Here is a 16,886-nt window from a genome sequence, read left to right on the forward strand (position 1 = left end):
TTTTTTTTTTTTTTTTTTTTTTTTTAAGTAGGCTCCATGCCCAGTGCAGAACCCAACATGGGTCTTAAACTCATGACCCTGACATCATGACCTGCGATGAGATCAAGAGTCAGACACTTAACTGACTAAGCCACCCAGGTACCCCTAGAAGTATAGTTCTGAGGAGAAAAAAACAAAAAACTATAGTTCTGGGGATCTAATGCACAGCATTGTGACTGATTATAGTTAACAACACTATGTTATAAAATTGAAAGTTGCTAAGAGAAAAAGTAATTATGTACTTAGATGTGATGAAGGTATTAGCTAACAGGGGAGGCAATCATACTGCAATATACATTTATTAGATCAACACACTGTATACCATACACTTACACAAGGTTTTATGTCAGTAATTCAATAAAGCTGGGGAAGAATGAAAATTAAAAGGCAAAAAACAAACATGTGGCACAAAACAAAGTGCTATTCTACAGAAAATGTATACTTCAGAAAATACCTAAGAAAGTATCTGTGTAAAGGAAAAACCAATATAATCAGGAAAACTGGACTTATTTTTCTAACCTCATTTATATCACTAACAAACTAAATGACCTCTAGGATTTCACTTCCCCATCTGGGTCAATAGTTTCCTCTTCTGTTAAGTTAAAAACAAACAAACAAACAAACAAAAAACAAACGTAGGGGCACCTGGGTGGCTCACTCGGTTGAGTGGTTGAGTGTATTACTTTGGCTCAGGTCATAACCTCACAGGTCTTGGGTTCAAGCCCCACATCCGGCTCTGTGATGACAGCTCAGAGCCTGGAGCCTGCTTCCGATTCTGTGTCCCCTCTCTCTCTGCCCCTCCCCGGCCCACAATCTTGTCTCTCTCCCTCTCTCAAAAATAAATAAACATTAAAAAAAAAAAAAGTAGGATAGTTATGGAAACTACACTGTTTTCTAAATTTGTCACTTTCAGTGACAAAAGCCATTGAATATAAGAAAAATATCAGCATTCTGGGGAACATATCTTTCATTCACACCAAATTATCTATTAATTATATTACAAGGAAGGATAAGGTGCAGGCCAGTGAAACATGTAAAGTGACAACCACATTTAGTGTGTATAAACTACTCTAAGTAGAGAATTTACTATTATAATCAAAAGACCAAAATAACTGTCATTTAATGATATACATAATTACTACTGAGCATCAAACTAAGTACTAAGAGTTCAAGGAAAATGTTTGGTATTATTTTTTTCAGAGACAAATCAAAAAGCAGTTAAGAAACAAGAAGATTGGGGACACCTGGATGGCTCAGTTGGTTGAGTGTCTGACTCTTGATTTCTGCTCAAGTCATGATCCCAGGGTTGTGGGATCCACGGTGAGCACGAAGCCTGCTTATGATATCCTCCCCCCTTCCTCCCTTCTTCTTGCTGCCCCACCTCTATCCTTCTCTCCATGCTCTTTCTCCTCTCTAAAAAAAAAAAAAAAAAAAAAAAAAGGAAAAGAATTAAAATTCACTTCTAAACCTCTTAAAAAACACAAAAGAAGGTTCAAGAAGCCATTCTAGTATTAATGAAAATACATTCAAGAGGCAATTAATGGGCCGAACAGTAGTAGAAGGCACCAACTTCTACTTAAATCAACCCAAGGATTTTTATTTCTCTAACCAATCACACTCAGTTTAGCAGATTATGTTTTTCTCCCTCCCAATCCCACAGCCAAACAATGTTAAGAAAACAAATACAGTGTGATTAAATACAAGCTCCCGTTCAGCAATAAAAATTCCCTATCCCATTACTGAAGATTAAGTGTTACCCTAATGTTGGAGGATGGTCTCAAACAATGGAAGGAAACTGAGGGAAGAACTGTGTAGTTAACAGAGAACAAACTGATAGTCACCAGAAGAAAGGTGGGTGGGGAGATGGGTGAAACAGGTGACAGGGATTAAGGAGTGCACTTCTGTGATGACCCCAGGGTGATGTATAGAAGTGTTGAATCACCCATTGTACACCTGAAACTAATACTACACTGTATGTTAACTAGAATTTAAATAAAAACTTTTTTAAAAAAGGAATTTTGTAGTTAAATAGATGGTTATTAATTACTTGTTAGTATACACATTAAATAACAAAAATATGAGAATATACAATTTAAGTAATATATTTATAATTACATTAAAAATAAAAAGTACTATTACCATTACACCTATAATTATATACCTGGAAGATCCAAGGACATCAACTAAAAATCTATTAGCAATTTCTTTTAAAGTCTTCAGGATAATACAGTAGGTAATAACATATGAAAAAAAAAATCAATCTCCTTCACTTAAATATCCAGATAAGAATACAATTGGTAAAACAGCTCCATTCATAACAGCAACAGCTCTCACTCTTCTTTAAGTTTGTGAAAATAAACACAGCAAAAATATACACCTTCTTTAATAATTACAAGAAATACATATTACTAATAAAAAAAAAACATGGATGGAATAAGAAAGAAAATCATAATTGCCAGTGAAGAGCATAAACTATTAAATAAATGGAAAATTTACACGTTCCTATAAAGAGATATGCTACTTTTGAGGTATCAATTCCAGGAAAACGTCGGATTGTGAGTAACTTGTTCTCTGAGTGTTCCGCAAGACGTACCAAAGACGAGCAAGGTAAAATCAAATTTTAACTTGATAAATGAGTGATGTCTTGTAATATGAGTAATGTCACTTGATCACAACTGAGCCAATGATTTTTGACATTTGCTTTGACATACAAGTGCTCTGGATTACAGCCATGTTTCCAGAACGAATTATGCTCGCAAAACAAGTTACTGTACTTCCTAAATTAATCTATGAATTTAAAGTACTTTCAATCAACACACCAACAAGTATTTAGAAATTAGTAAAAAAGATTCAAGTGCACCTGGAAAATTCATTTTAAAGTACAGTGATAAAACAACACCTTCAGATATCAACATACTAAAATGAAGAAAAAAAATCAAGACAGCAGTGTATTATAACAAAAAAGACAACAAAAAGAAAATCTTGACGTAAGTATATGTGGAAATTTACTATTGATAAAGATAGAACTTTAGTTAAAAAGATGATTTACTCAACAAATGGTGATATAACTAGATAAAAACATGGTTAAGAATAAATCCAAATGATTATTTCACTCCTTAAGCCAAAACTTAGGTTATTATATTTATAATCTTGGCACACATCCTTTCCAAAAATATCATTAAACCCCAAAATAAATATTGACTAATTTGATTACACTGAAATTTAAACTTCTATATGGCAAACACCATAACTAAAGCATATAAGCAACAAACCAACTAAATCCACGTGAAACAGAAAAGGCACACAAAAATGTAATATTCCTGAAAGAATTCTTATACTGAACTTGCCAACATCACAATTAGTAAGTAGTACATTTAAAACTAGGCAATCTGACTCCAAAGCCTGTGTTCTTATTACCGGTTTCAGATTTGCACAAGTATTTTAAGATAGCTAATATCCAATTTGTTCAAGAATGTACTTAGAAAGGTATTCTTAGGCTAAAATGAACAAATCAGGAGACTATAGATGCTGGAGACGATGTGGAGAAACGGGAACCCTCTTGCACTGCTGGTGGAAATGCAAACTGGTGCAGCTGCTCTGGAGAAGTGTGGAGGTTCCTCAAAAATTTAAAAATAGATCTATCCTATGACCCAGCAACAGCACTGCTAGGAATTTACCCAAGGGATACTGATGCATAGGGGCACTTGTACCCCAATGTTTATAGCAGCAGTCTCCACAATAGGCAAATTATGGAAAGAGCCTAAATGTCCATCAACTGATGAATGGATAAAGAAATTGTGGTTTATATATACAATGGAATACTATTTGGCAATGAGAAAGAATGAAATCATGCCATTTGCAGCAACGTGAATGGAACTGGAGGGTATTATGCTAAGTGAAACAAGTCAGAGAGAGAAAGACGGTTACCATATGTTTTCACTCATATGTGGATCCTGAGAAACTTAACAGAGAAACATGGGGGGAGGGTTACAGAGAGGGAGGCAAACCATAAGAGACTTAAATACAGAGAACAAACTGAGGGTTGATGGGGGGTGGGAGAGAGGGGAAAGTGGGTGATGGGCACTGAGGAGGGTACCTGTTGGGATGAGCACTGGGTGTTGTATGGAAACGAATCTGACAATAAATTATACTTAATATAAAAAAAATAGAAAGGTACTCTTACATACTTTTGGTGGAAATATAAATTGATACAAAATCTTCAGAAGGAATTTGCTTCTATCAATCAATTTGAAGTACACACATAGCAAATGCAATTTGGGTATTTATCCAACAGAAAAAAAAATCATATAAAAGTACAAACATTTAGGGGCACCTGGGTGGCTCAGTCGGTTAAGCGTCCGACTTCGGCTCCGGTCATGATCTCACAGTCCGTGAGTTCAAGCCCCGCGTCGGGCTCTTGGCTGACAGCTCAGAGCCTGGAGCCTGCTTCTGATTCTGTGTCTCCCTCTCTCTCTGACCCTCCTCCATTCATGCTCTATCTCTCTCTGTCTCAAAAATAAATAAACATTACCAAAAAATTTTTTTAAAAAAGTACAAACATTTATGCGCAGAGAACACATACTCTGTACAGTACTGTCATGTATAACAACACAGAAATAATGCTAATGCTAATTAACACATATATATGCCTACTATATCTCCACATAAATGAAATACATTCTCCCATTTATATTTAAAGATACATATATAGGGGCGCCTGGGTGGCGCAGTCGGTTGGGCGTCCGACTTCAGCCAGGTCACGATCTCGCGGTCCGTGAGTTCGAGCCCCGCGTCGGGCTCTGGGCTGATGGCTCAGAGCCTGGAGCCTGTTTCCGATTCTGTGTCTCCCTCTCTCTCTGCCCCTCCCCCGTTCATGCTCTGTCTCTCTCGGTCCCAAAAATAAATAAACGTTGAAAAAAAAAATTAAAAAAAAAAACATATATATATGCTCACTGCCTCAGTAGAATACATATAGAAGTGTTCAGAAGAACATATAAACACACTGATATGAGTATCTCTAGGAGATGGGATTATGGTTTGCTATATGGTTCTGTATTTGAATTTTTATTATCAGAAAAAAATTTACCATAATTTTTAGCCCTTTGCCTACCAAAAGCCTCTCACTGCTTTGTACCTTACCAGCCTTCCTAGCCTACCTTAAAATATCTCACTCTATAGATACTTAAAGGAAAGAAGTGATAGAAGTAGTACTGATTTCAGTAACTAACGTCAAGAAGAAAATTCCCAGGGTTTCTGGCTTGGGGATGGTTTTCAAAAGAGCAGACAAGACACTATGTTGATATCAAGTATCTCTGACAAATCAAAGTGCGTCTACTATACACAGCGTCTGTTATTCTGCAGTTACTCCCAGGATAATTAACAAAATCTTTGAAGTCCCCAGAGATTAACAGGACATCCAAAGAATTTATGTGCTGCTGCCAGGATCCTTATCTTTTCCTAGAAGACTAAGAGTAAATCTTAATTGCAGTCACAAAAAGATACCCTAGTACACTTCTTAAATCACTGCAAAATCTCCAGGGATGGGGAAGTCAAACCAACTTACTCTAGGCTAAGTGATAGCCTTGGCAAGGAAATTACAGGTTTCTTGCATTGGTCCTAATACAAACAAAACAATCTGATCCCTACCTATCCCTCCAGACTCTAGATTTAGTCTAAGGTTCGAAATTCCAAGGACATCATTAACAAGAAGATAGACCCATGCATCAAACTTTGGAATCATGCAAACAATATAACCTCAATGTGGAAAAACACAATTACATCAAAATCACTGCACTCTACTAAAATTGAGCTCCAACATTACCTCCACAAGGACATACCAGGGTAAACACTAAAAGGACTGACTCTTTCCAGCCACTTTTCACATAGTAACCTGGGATTACTAAGGAATGAAATATTTCATCTAAATGTATTGTAACAAATATTACACTTTAGAATTTTATCTCTTTAGAAATACTTTGAAAATTAATTTGACCACAGAGCTTCTATCTGAAATGTCTGTGTGAATAAATGTTTACTTCATCTCCCTCATCAGAAAAAGTATAGAAACAAAACTAGTTCTCAGTGTCAAAGATAAATTCAACTATGGAAAGGGAAAACATAAGAAATGAACCCTGATGCGTTGAATTAGAATTGGATGTATTATTAAGAAATCATTTTACATTTATTGAAATATACTCGTGGAGTACCTGGGTGGCTCAGTCAGTTAAGCAGAAAAATCTTGATTTCACCTCAGGTCATGATCTCACCGTTTATCAATTTGAGCCCCATATCAGGCTCAGTACTGAGTGCGGAGCCTGCTTGGGATTCTCTCCCTCTCCCTCTCTCTGCTCCTTCCTTGCTCACACCCTCTCTATCAAAATGAATAAATAAAACTTAAAAAAAAAAAAAAGAAATATATGCTAAATGTGAATGTATATGTGTGTACATATAAAAATATCCCTTAGCTGGAGCACCTGCGTGGCTCAGTTGGCTGGGCATCCGACTCTTGGTTTCAGCTCAGGTCATGATATCACGGTTCATGGGTTCGAGGCCTGCATCAGGCTCCACATTGACAGTGCAGAGCCTGCTTGGAATTCTTTCTCTCTCTCTCTCTCTCTCTCTCTCTCTCTCTCTCTCAAAATAAATAAATAAGCTTTAAAAAAGAAAACAATATCCCCTAGCTTTATATACGAAGAAGGCCTGAGGGCAGCAACACCCCAAGAGCAATGAAGACAACAACTGCTAAGATCTTGGCTTCTAAGTACCATTTTCCCCTAAAAATAACTGACACTAGTTGAACAGTAACTCTGGAACACCATATTATGCTAAATACAAAGAAGTACTCAAGAAGGCAAGTTTAACAAAAAGGAAAAAAGTAAAATAAACCAGCTGGAAGGGGTTCTCACTAGACAAATCAAGAACAATTTGAGTATCAAAATAAATGATAATGGATTATAACCCAGAGAATGGAATAGCTAACCATGATCCATGTAGATATAAATAAGTTAAAAATAAGAAACAAAATGTTTACATAGTTCCAAAGTATCTACCCCCCAAATATTTATTAATTACAAATGAGGAAAGGATACCTTGACATAGGAGGTATCTGGTAATTACAACTGTAATCACATAATCAATGACTATCATCAATAACAGGAAAACTGAAATTGCCTACTACCTGATAAAAGGCAATGAGAAGAATACAGCATCACTTCCATGATAACCCTGCCAAAGATCTGATCATAAAAATATAAATTTAATCAAGGATCTAATGAAAATCTGATCAAAGATCTAATCATAAAGACATCACAGACTCTACAAAATAACTAGATCTATAATCTTCAAAAGTGCCAAATCCTTGAAAGTAAACACAGAAACTGTTTGGATTAAAAGAAATTAAAAGACGTGACAACTAAATGTAATCCAAGATTCTAAAGTGGATCTGTTTGCTTTAAAAGACAGAGGGACACTGGTGAGATTTAGCTGTTAGTAATGCATTCTTTGTTAACTTCCTAATTTTGATAGTTATAATGTTGTTACATAGCATAATGTCCCTATTTGTAAAAAAAAAAATAAACATTAAAGTATTTGGGGGTAATAGACTACTGGGTAGGCAACTTACTGTCATACAGTTCAGGAACACAAAAGTTCTTTGTATTATGTTTCCAACTTTTCTGTATATTTGTCATTATTCCAAACTTTTAAATATGAAAGAAAAATTACAAAAAATCTATAGCAGTATCAGGGAAGGGTATATCTACAGATAATAACATAGAATGGAATTTGGAGAGAATCCAAAATGAATGGGGGTGGGGAGATTACAACAGAACACAACACATATGAGGAACCACATACACAAAAGAAGCATAAAGAGGGATCTCCAAAAAGAGTAAGTTTCCTTACCAAGAAGGATCAGGAGAAGTGTGTCCTGGGCAGTGAGCCAGGTAATAAAACCATAGAAGAACAGCTGCATGGTTAAGGCCTCCAGCAAGCTCTCTGTACTGTGGGAGATCTGACACTTGGGCAGGATAATTGTGAAAACAGTGGAATATTATCCCCCTGAGGGACAGGAAACACGTGTAAGAGGACAAACTACCCACATAGCCTAAAGGAGAAAGCCATTACCTAAATAAATATACCAAAGCCAGAATAACAGGGATTTACATGGGCTGGGAGAATACCATGAAATGACCAATACCATGCAATCTGGACCATAATAGAAACCTTTAACCACAATGAAAACTCTGACACTTGAGGAAAAACCAGAAGCAGGATGGATATACCAAGCACAATAAGATCAAATCTCCTATACTGTTAATAGAGGGGGGAAAAAAAGAGACCACGTACAAAGTTTTATCTCAGAGATTCAACAGGTTACAAGTAAACCAAAAACAAAACTACAAAGAAAAAATCAACTCCTATGAAAAAGCAAGAGTTCCCAGAATCTCTATTCTCCCCACTACATAAAGTAATTGAAAAGAACTGAAGACCAAATTGATGAGCTAAAATATCAAGCCTCAGGATTCTTTCAGAATGTAATACCAGCACACAGACACACACACACACACACACACACACACACAAAATCAAAAGAAGTTATGAAAGCTCCATAAATCCCAACATTCACCTAAAGTTTTCAAAGTGCAAAGTGTGCTCCACGGACCTTAGAAGTCCTAAGACACTTTCAAAGCGTCTTCAAGATCAAAACGACTTTCATAATAATACTGAAACATCATTTGCCCTTTCCCATTATATCAACAGCAATGGTGCAAAAATATGGTGGGTAAAACTGCTAGCACCTTAGTGAAAAGGCACTGGCATCAAGCTATACAAGCAATACTTCATACTCCCAGAGTTCTTTTTTTTTTTCCAAGTTTTTATTTAAAGTCCAGCTAGTTAACATACAGCAAAATATTAGTTTTAAGGGGGCACCTGGGTGGCTCAGTTGGTTGAGCATCCGGCTTCGGCTCAGGTCATGATCTCACGGTTTGTGAGTTCAAGCCCCACGTCAGGCTCTGTGCTGACAGCTCAGAACCTGGAGCCTGTTTCGGATTCTGTCTCCCTCTCTCTCTGCTCCTCCCCTGCTCGTGCTCTGTCTCTGTCTCTCTCTCTCTCAAAAATAAATAAACATTAAAAAAAATTTTTTTTATAAATATTAGTTTTAGGTGTAGAATTTAGTGATTCATTACTTATAACACCCAGTGCTCATCCCAAGTGCCGTCCTTAATACCCACCACCGGTTTAACCCACACCTCCCTCCAGTATTATCAGTTTGTTCTCTATAGTCAATTTCCAGATTCTTTTTAAGTGCCACTTTCAATTAATATCTTTAATAAAGCAGTAAAAAATAATTTTACAGAGCACCTGAGTGGCTCAGTCAGTTAAGCGACAGACTCTTTATATCCACTCAGGTCATGATCTTACTGTACATGAGTTGAGCCTCACCTTGAGCTCTGTACTGACAGTGTGGAGCCTGCTTAGGATTCTCTCTCTCTCCCTCTCTCTCTGGCCCTCTCCTCTCTCTCTCTCAAAATAAGTAAATAGGGGCGCCTGGGTGGCGCAGTCGGTTAAGCGTCCGACTTCAGCCAGGTCACGATCTCGCGGTCCGTGAGTTCGAGCCCCGCGTCAGGCTCTGGGCTGATGGCTCAGAGCCTGGAGCCTGTTTCCAATTCTGTGTCTCCCTCTCTCTCTGCCCCTCCCCCGTTCATGCTCTGTCTCCCTCTGTCCCAAAAATAAAATAAACGTTGAAAAAAAAAATGAAAAAAAAAATAAGTAAATAAACTTTAAGAAAAATAGTTTTGGGGAGCCTGGGTGACTCAACAGGTTAAGTGCCCAACTTCAGCTCAGATCATGATCTCACAGTTCAAGAGTTGGAGCCCAGCATTGGGCTCTGTGCTTACAGTTCAGAGCCTGAAGCCTACTTCAGATTCTTTGTCTCCTTTTCTCTCTCTGCCTCTTCCCCGCTCACACTCTGTCTCCCTCTCTCTCAAAAAATAAACACTAAAAATAATGATTTTATTGGGGCGCCTTGGTGGCTCAGTCGGTTGAGCGTCTGACTTCGGCTCAGGTCATGGACTCGCAGTTTGTGGGTTTGAGACCCGTGTCAGGCTCTGTGCTGACAGCTCGGAGCCTGGAGCCTGCTTCGGATTCTGTGTCTCCCTCTCTCTCTCTGCCCCTTACCTGCTCATGCTCTGTCTCTCTCTGTCTCTCAAAAATAAATAAATGTTAAGAAAAAAATTTTTTAAATAATAATTTTATTAAATCTCAACTATTTAATAGATGTCTTTGTCACATTTTATGTGAAGGAATGGCAATGTTGAGGAAAATCACTTATGTAATTACTTCAAATTATGAGCTAAATTAGCCTTTTTCTCATGAAACAGCATTTTGACCTAAAAGAACAAATGACAAAGCTATGCTTGTAGACTTAGGAATGTGGCAGACATTTTTCTCAAAAATAAACCAACTAAGCCTGCAAGTTCAAGGGAAACACACTAACAGTATCTGTTACCAATGATTAATATTCAAACTTCCAAGTGAAAATTTAGAAATGTGGAAAATGTTTATCTGTCACCCTGAACTTGACAGCTTCACAATACTAGACTTTTTTGATGGAATTAATGGGGATATTAACAATTTTTTTCTTTTGTTTGTTACTACCTAGTAAAATGCATCAACATTTGGAACACATATAACTCAATGAACCAGTATTTCTCAAACAACGTCACAAAATCATAAACAGGTAAAAGATTCACTCAAAGTACAAGATAAACCAAAGGATTTTCAGATAACAAGATATGGAAAATTCAGTGATACACTGTCAGAATGGGCACTGCAGCTATCCTTTAAGAAATTTTGGTGTGGTATCAATGAATATCCACCATATCTAAAAAGGCTATGAAAATACTCCTTCCTTTTCCAACCACATAACTGTATAATGCTGGATTTTCTTCATATACCTCAACCAAAACAACATATTACAAGATTGAATATACAAGTAGATAACGAGAATCAAGCTGTTTTCTACTTAACCAGACATTAAGAGACTTACAAAAATATGTAACAGGGTCACTCTTTTTGCTTAAGATTTGTTTTGGAAAATAGTTGGTTTTGTTTTGTTTTATTTTATTAAATTGATGTCATCATAACAAGTAATGGTTTATGGTTTTTAAACAAACTGATATTTAAAATTTTCTAATATGGAAAATAAAATAAATATAACCCACAAAAACCAAAGCTCAGTGAAGTTCTCAGTAATTGGTAAGAGTATAAATGGGTCCTAAGAACAAAAAGTTTGGAACAGTTGCCTTAGGTCTACTACTATTATTTGTAATTATACTATGCTATAATAGAGTGAATTTGCCAAAGGACAAATGCAATGTATAAGGCACACTGTCCCAAAGCAAGTTGTCTGAGACTACCCTATTTCCTAAGTTATTCAGTCTTCTCTCCGTTTTCATACTCCTCTGGATAACACCAAAGGTCATATTTCACAGGCTGCCTTTTTCACTCCTTCTAGTACAGCAAAAAGCCAGCAAACCATTCACTAAATACCAAAAATGGGCTCTGAATAAAGATGTCCCTAGAATTGATGTCCCCAAATATTACCACACCTATTTTGATTACTTGTCTTTTTATTTTCTACTTTTTCATACTACATTCTATATACGTAAAATCATGAACAATCTCCAGATAGTATTGTTTACTAACTTAATTTTTAGATAATCTATTGTCTTACGTACTATAATTTATAAAGCCTGCAAGCTTTATAAAGCTTCAACCAGTGGTACCTGGAACAAAATTTGAAGTGACAAGAATTAAGTGATGATAGATTTCCACTGTGCTTATTTCATAAAAACAAAGGAAGGCAATTTCAAAATTTTAGGACAGAAAAGACATCTAACTTGAGAGGTAGGACAGAAAGGAAAGGAACAAAACAGAGAAGAAAAACACAGAGATACAAGCTTGTATGTTTTAAGAGGTCAAAAGCATAATCAAACAAGAAGGTATAGGGGTTTGTACAGAGTCTTAATATAGTCATTAACCTGATGTTATCTGAACAGGTAATTCCAGGGGTATTCAAAAAACAAACAAAAAAAGAGTTCAGTAAACATAAATAAAAACAAAATATATTAATGAGCATCAGGTTAAAACACTGGCATGTAAACTGAATAGGAATGCAAAAGAGATAATTAAATGGGGCATATAAATTTTTCTCTTTTTTTTTTTTTTAAGTTTTTAAATTTATTTTGAGAGAAAGAAAGAGCACACAAGCAGGGGAGGGGCAGAGAGAAGGAGAGAGGATCCCAAGCAGGCTCTGTGCAGTCAGCACAGAGCCCGAGGCGGAAACTGAACTCACTAAACCTGAGATCATTACCTGAGCAGAAACCAAGAGGATGCTTAAGCAACTAGATCTACCCAGGTGCCCCCAAATAAATTTTTTTCTACTATATTGTGAACAGTTTTCTTGGGTGATGAGCATGGACTCCAAGTTTAGAAAACAGGAGAAGGACAACATACCAAAAAACAACAGCTGAACATGGAAAAAATAGGGGAAGTCAATGAACTGAACCAGAAAAATAGGAAGCTAAAGAAATTAGAAAAGAAAGCCTAATAATAGCTTTTTTACAATTAGGAAACATAAGACTGAGCAGAAAGCTAAAGGTAAATCTGAAAAATGAGTGTAGCATGGGGTCAAGAGTTAGTGATGAAAGGCACCAAGAAAGAAACAAAAAATGTGGAGTCAGGGGATCAGAAGCGCTGAGCTTATTTCCTTACAAAATTCAAAAGTATGTATTATAGAGCCTAGTTCATGTACATATTTCTATGGCAAGAGCAAACTGTACATGCAAAAACTGAATCATCTATTTTGAACAGCAAAGCACAAGTACAATTAATGTTGTCAGGAAAGGAAAAGAGAAAGACCTCTTTAGAAGAAAAGCACCTAACAGGGAAATAGATGGGCAATGGAAAGAGTCAAAATGAAAAATGCAAGCAACAAAGCATGTTTAAAAAGAATCTGGCTACATAGCACTCACAAAAAAGAAAATTACTTTGCTATCCAACATCACTAAAATTCTGCATAAAGCCAAATACTTTGTAAACACTGCCATGATCTATTCTAAACCCAAACAGCTTAGACTCTAAATTGTTACCTATAAACATTTAAAATAAATACTGAAATATACACCTAATTTTCTGAAATTATTGTTTCTTTAAGTTATCATTTACTACAAAGAGTTCAATATCACTATTGAATTAAAAGAAGTAAATTTAGACATTTATTAATGATATATGTATAATTTCTCTAACTAGTTATCACTTCATTAAGAAACAGCATGCAATAAAAATTTGGTTTCCATATTTGAACCACTGTAAGCTTTTCATACAAGCGTGCAATAGTTTCACCTCAAATAGCAGATGGACTTCATACTATGTGAATTAATTAGTTGAAGGATTAAGTTTATCACTATTGAAAACTCCTAAGTACCTTCTATAAAGAGTGCCATGAAATATGTATCTTGGGCAATGTAAACAAAACCTTTGGAAGTACTCTAGATTTGCCAATTTAATCTAAGAAAACCCATAGAATGCTAAGAAGAATACTCAAAATGAAAGGTCACTTGAAAATATTTTAACTGATTATCATCTTTCTTTAACCTCTTTTCACACCATGATCACATTTTAAACAAGGATTTGAAAATATATACACTTTGACAATAGCATAAAGCTTAAAATTCATTAAGTTAATTCGGGACTAAACTAACAAAATTCTCAGTAAACCACAAAGTAAATTTTGCCTTTATGGGACAAAAGGAATCAAAGGTTCTATAAAGGTGAACATTTCACATTTTTAAAGTGTGCTGTCTGTATCTAAACTTACTTCTGATCCCTCAAAAAAAAAATCAAGAACTTGATCTAAAAACAGGGTTTTAAGCAGTCATTTTCAAGTGCTACTATACTTTTCACTTGTAAAATTTACTAATGCAGAGAAACATCTTCACAAAGTGATAATTCTCTATAAAAGACTTGCTCTATTAAGGCTCTGTTGCTCTGAGGCCAAGTATAAGCCATATAAGGAAAATGAAGTTCAATGCCATCTATTTTCTTCTGCTCTTTCAGATGCCCAAGAATAACCTCTCTCCTTGCCTAACATTACGTTCCAAAATTATAAAGCAGATCAGTTATACACTTTAAATTCCTTGATAAAGCTACTTGGACCTAACAGGAATGACCTGATGGTTCACAATCTTACCAATACAAATAAATAAAACAAACAATAAATTTTTATAAAGGATCTCCAGAGACTACACTCTGGGGGAACAAAATCACAATATATATTAACAGACAGTCAAAAGACTCCCATTTTGAAATGTACTTAACATAATAACAAGTTGTGAAATTATTTGATCCTGCTCTCCAAAGCTATCTTTTCTCTGAACTAAAGAATGCCAACTATTTTTCATGGGGTAGCATGAGCAAACTAGATATTAATTTATAGCTGAAATATAATTACCAACAGGATGCCAGACGTATTCAATATTTATTCAAAAGCACAGTATTACACCCCCTTTAACACAAAAGTACGGAGAAAAAAAAATATAAGCCTAACAAAACACCAATAAAGAAGCCAATTGTGTTTGTTGCGAAGAAACTCCGTTTTATCTATAAAGACTACCGATTGGTTTAGAAGTGTTTGTAACTGACTGGCGGAATGTCTCCCATGCTTCACTAATTCCTGCCCCCAGAGTAGGTACCTATCACTTATTAGGCAGAACCGGCCAAAACATTTGGGCCAATACCAAAATGTAAACACTGTACTATTCAAAAAGGACAGATGTTTATTACAATCAATATGACTCCCATGAAAATCGTTTTAAGCATTTTACTTCCCTTTCTATACATTCTGGTCTTAACTGCAGAGAAACCCTAACAGATCAAACTACTTTGTTCTTTAATTACAACTCTATCCGTAATACTTAACTACTCTCCCCTACTCCTACTTAGGTCAGTTATAAGAAAAATTAAGCAGACGCTTGCTTTCGATTAATTAACCAAACAAGTATTATATGACTGTAAGTGTCTGAAAGGAACCAGTTACTGAAGAAATACATTATCCACCTAAAAAAACACAAAGAATAGCAAAGTTCATTTCTTTATAAAATCCAACCAAATACATCTCTAAGGGCTGAAACTAAAACAACTATATATATAATTAACGCAAAAGTCAAATAATCGGTAACAGGATAAACAAATGTGGCAGCCATCTCATCAACAGTAAATCCGTCGCTGCAGAGACCTAACTTTTTTCCAAAACACAAGTTGCCAGGTTCAGCAACTTAATAAATAAAAACTATACATTGTGTATGTTCTAGGAAACTAAAACTTCTGGACCTAGTGCTGAACAAAGGCACTCTTTCTTCCGATTGCTCAAAACTTTTCGTCTCACCACATTCTTACGATCTCTTCTAAAGTAACCAGAGTCCAGATGGTAGAAAGGAGGAAAAATCAGTTCTACTCTTTAGCACCTGAAAGACTATCCAGTCCGACACTACAAAAGATTAATCTAGGGCAATTTGGGAAGAAGTGAGAAACACTAAAGTATCCTCTCTTTCCCGGCCCAAGAGCTTTTTAACTCTTAGACGCTTTTCGTGAAAATTACCTTTCGGTCGGGCAGTGTCTCAGGGCAGCTTTTTCAAGGCTTCGCCTGACATGATTTCCTTCCCTTCACTAGTCACTTTGGATCCAGCCGAATTTCTCTCTCCGGTGAGAGCGGATGTGGAGTGGCCTCCCGCAGTAGGACGAGTAGGTGGCTTTGGAGGGGGTTGGGAAACGCGCCGGTTTCCTGGTCTCGAGTTATGCAGGAGTTTCCCAGCCCCAACTAGGATCTCCGCCGAAAAAAAACTTTTCACTCGTGACACCGCCCGGAATTACCGTGCGAAACTCACTTCCTGCCTTGGCGCAGAAGCAGAATCCAGCTCGGTCCAGGGGAACCCGGAAAACCAGCTCCGCGCGCGCCGGGGAGGGGGAGGGCACGGGGCCTCAGCCGAGAGCCTCGGGCTCCGGGCGCCCGGCGCGCCCCGCACACCCGACGGCGGCGGAACCCGGCCGGCAGGGGCCAAGATGCCGCCGGGGCGCTGGGCGAGCCTCGGCCGCGCTAGGCCGCCAGCTCCTCCTCGCCGCCGCCCCCAGAGCCGGGCGGCGGGGTTATTGTCTCGATAGAGCCTGCCGCGCCCTTCGCCCGCGCCGCCGCCGTCGCCGCCGCGGCCGCCCGGGGCCGGAGCCGAGGGCCGGGCAAGCTCGAAGGCGGCCCCCTCCCCGGGCAGTCTGTCGGGCCGTCCGTTCTTCCGTCCGTCCCTCCCCGCCTTTCCTACTTGCCCTCGAACCCTCTTCTCCTCCCTCTCCCGTTTTCCCGCCGCCGTCCTTTCGCTCCCCTCCTCGTTCTTCTTCCCCGGCGACGGTGGCTCCCCGGGGAAGCGCAGGAGGTGGGGGCAGGCGGCGGCTGGGTCTCCTCACCAGCTCGCGGGGCCGCGGCAGGGGCCGAGGCTGCGTCCCGCGCCGCCGCGCCACATTCACTCGAGCGAGAGACTGCGAGGGGAGGGGAGGGGTGGGAGGGGAGGGAGAGAGAGGAGAGAAAGGAGGAGGAAGGGAGCTGGGGCGGAGGGGAGTTACTGCCTCACAGGCCGCGGCGGCAACAGCGCCACCGCCCCAGCGGTGAGGGGGAAGAGACTGCGCGCTACAGCTTCTTGGCGGGGGCGGGGCGGCCTCCCGCCGGCTTCGCCTCAACCGCCAACTGCCGGGCTGGAGGCCGGCGCGAGCCAGTCACCGCGCGCGGGGGCGGCGCGGGC

The 16,886-nt window shown here is 38.3% G+C and overlaps 1 protein-coding gene across 7 annotated transcripts in view; it reads right to left on the minus strand.

The window, feature by feature from the left end:
• ERBIN (erbb2 interacting protein) overlaps positions 1 to 15,943 on the minus strand; it is a 133,912-nt gene extending 117,969 nt beyond the window's left edge. For 3 of the 7 annotated variants that reach the window (XM_040451887.1, XM_040451881.1, XM_040451873.1), the window contains exon 1: positions 15,701 to 15,942. The gene's annotated coding sequence lies outside the window, so the exon portion shown is untranslated. Of the gene's footprint in view, positions 1 to 15,700 lie in introns of all 7 variants that reach the window. The other 4 variants (XM_040451898.1, XM_040451855.1, XM_040451864.1 and 1 more) reach the window with 3 other exon arrangements.
• Positions 15,944 to 16,886: the final 943 nt, after the last annotated feature.

The sequence above is a fragment of the Herpailurus yagouaroundi genome, unplaced genomic scaffold (genome assembly GCF_014898765.1).
Source record: "Herpailurus yagouaroundi ecotype Mexico unplaced genomic scaffold, PumYag 29, whole genome shotgun sequence".
In the NCBI taxonomy this organism is placed as follows: domain Eukaryota; kingdom Metazoa; phylum Chordata; class Mammalia; order Carnivora; family Felidae; genus Herpailurus; species Herpailurus yagouaroundi.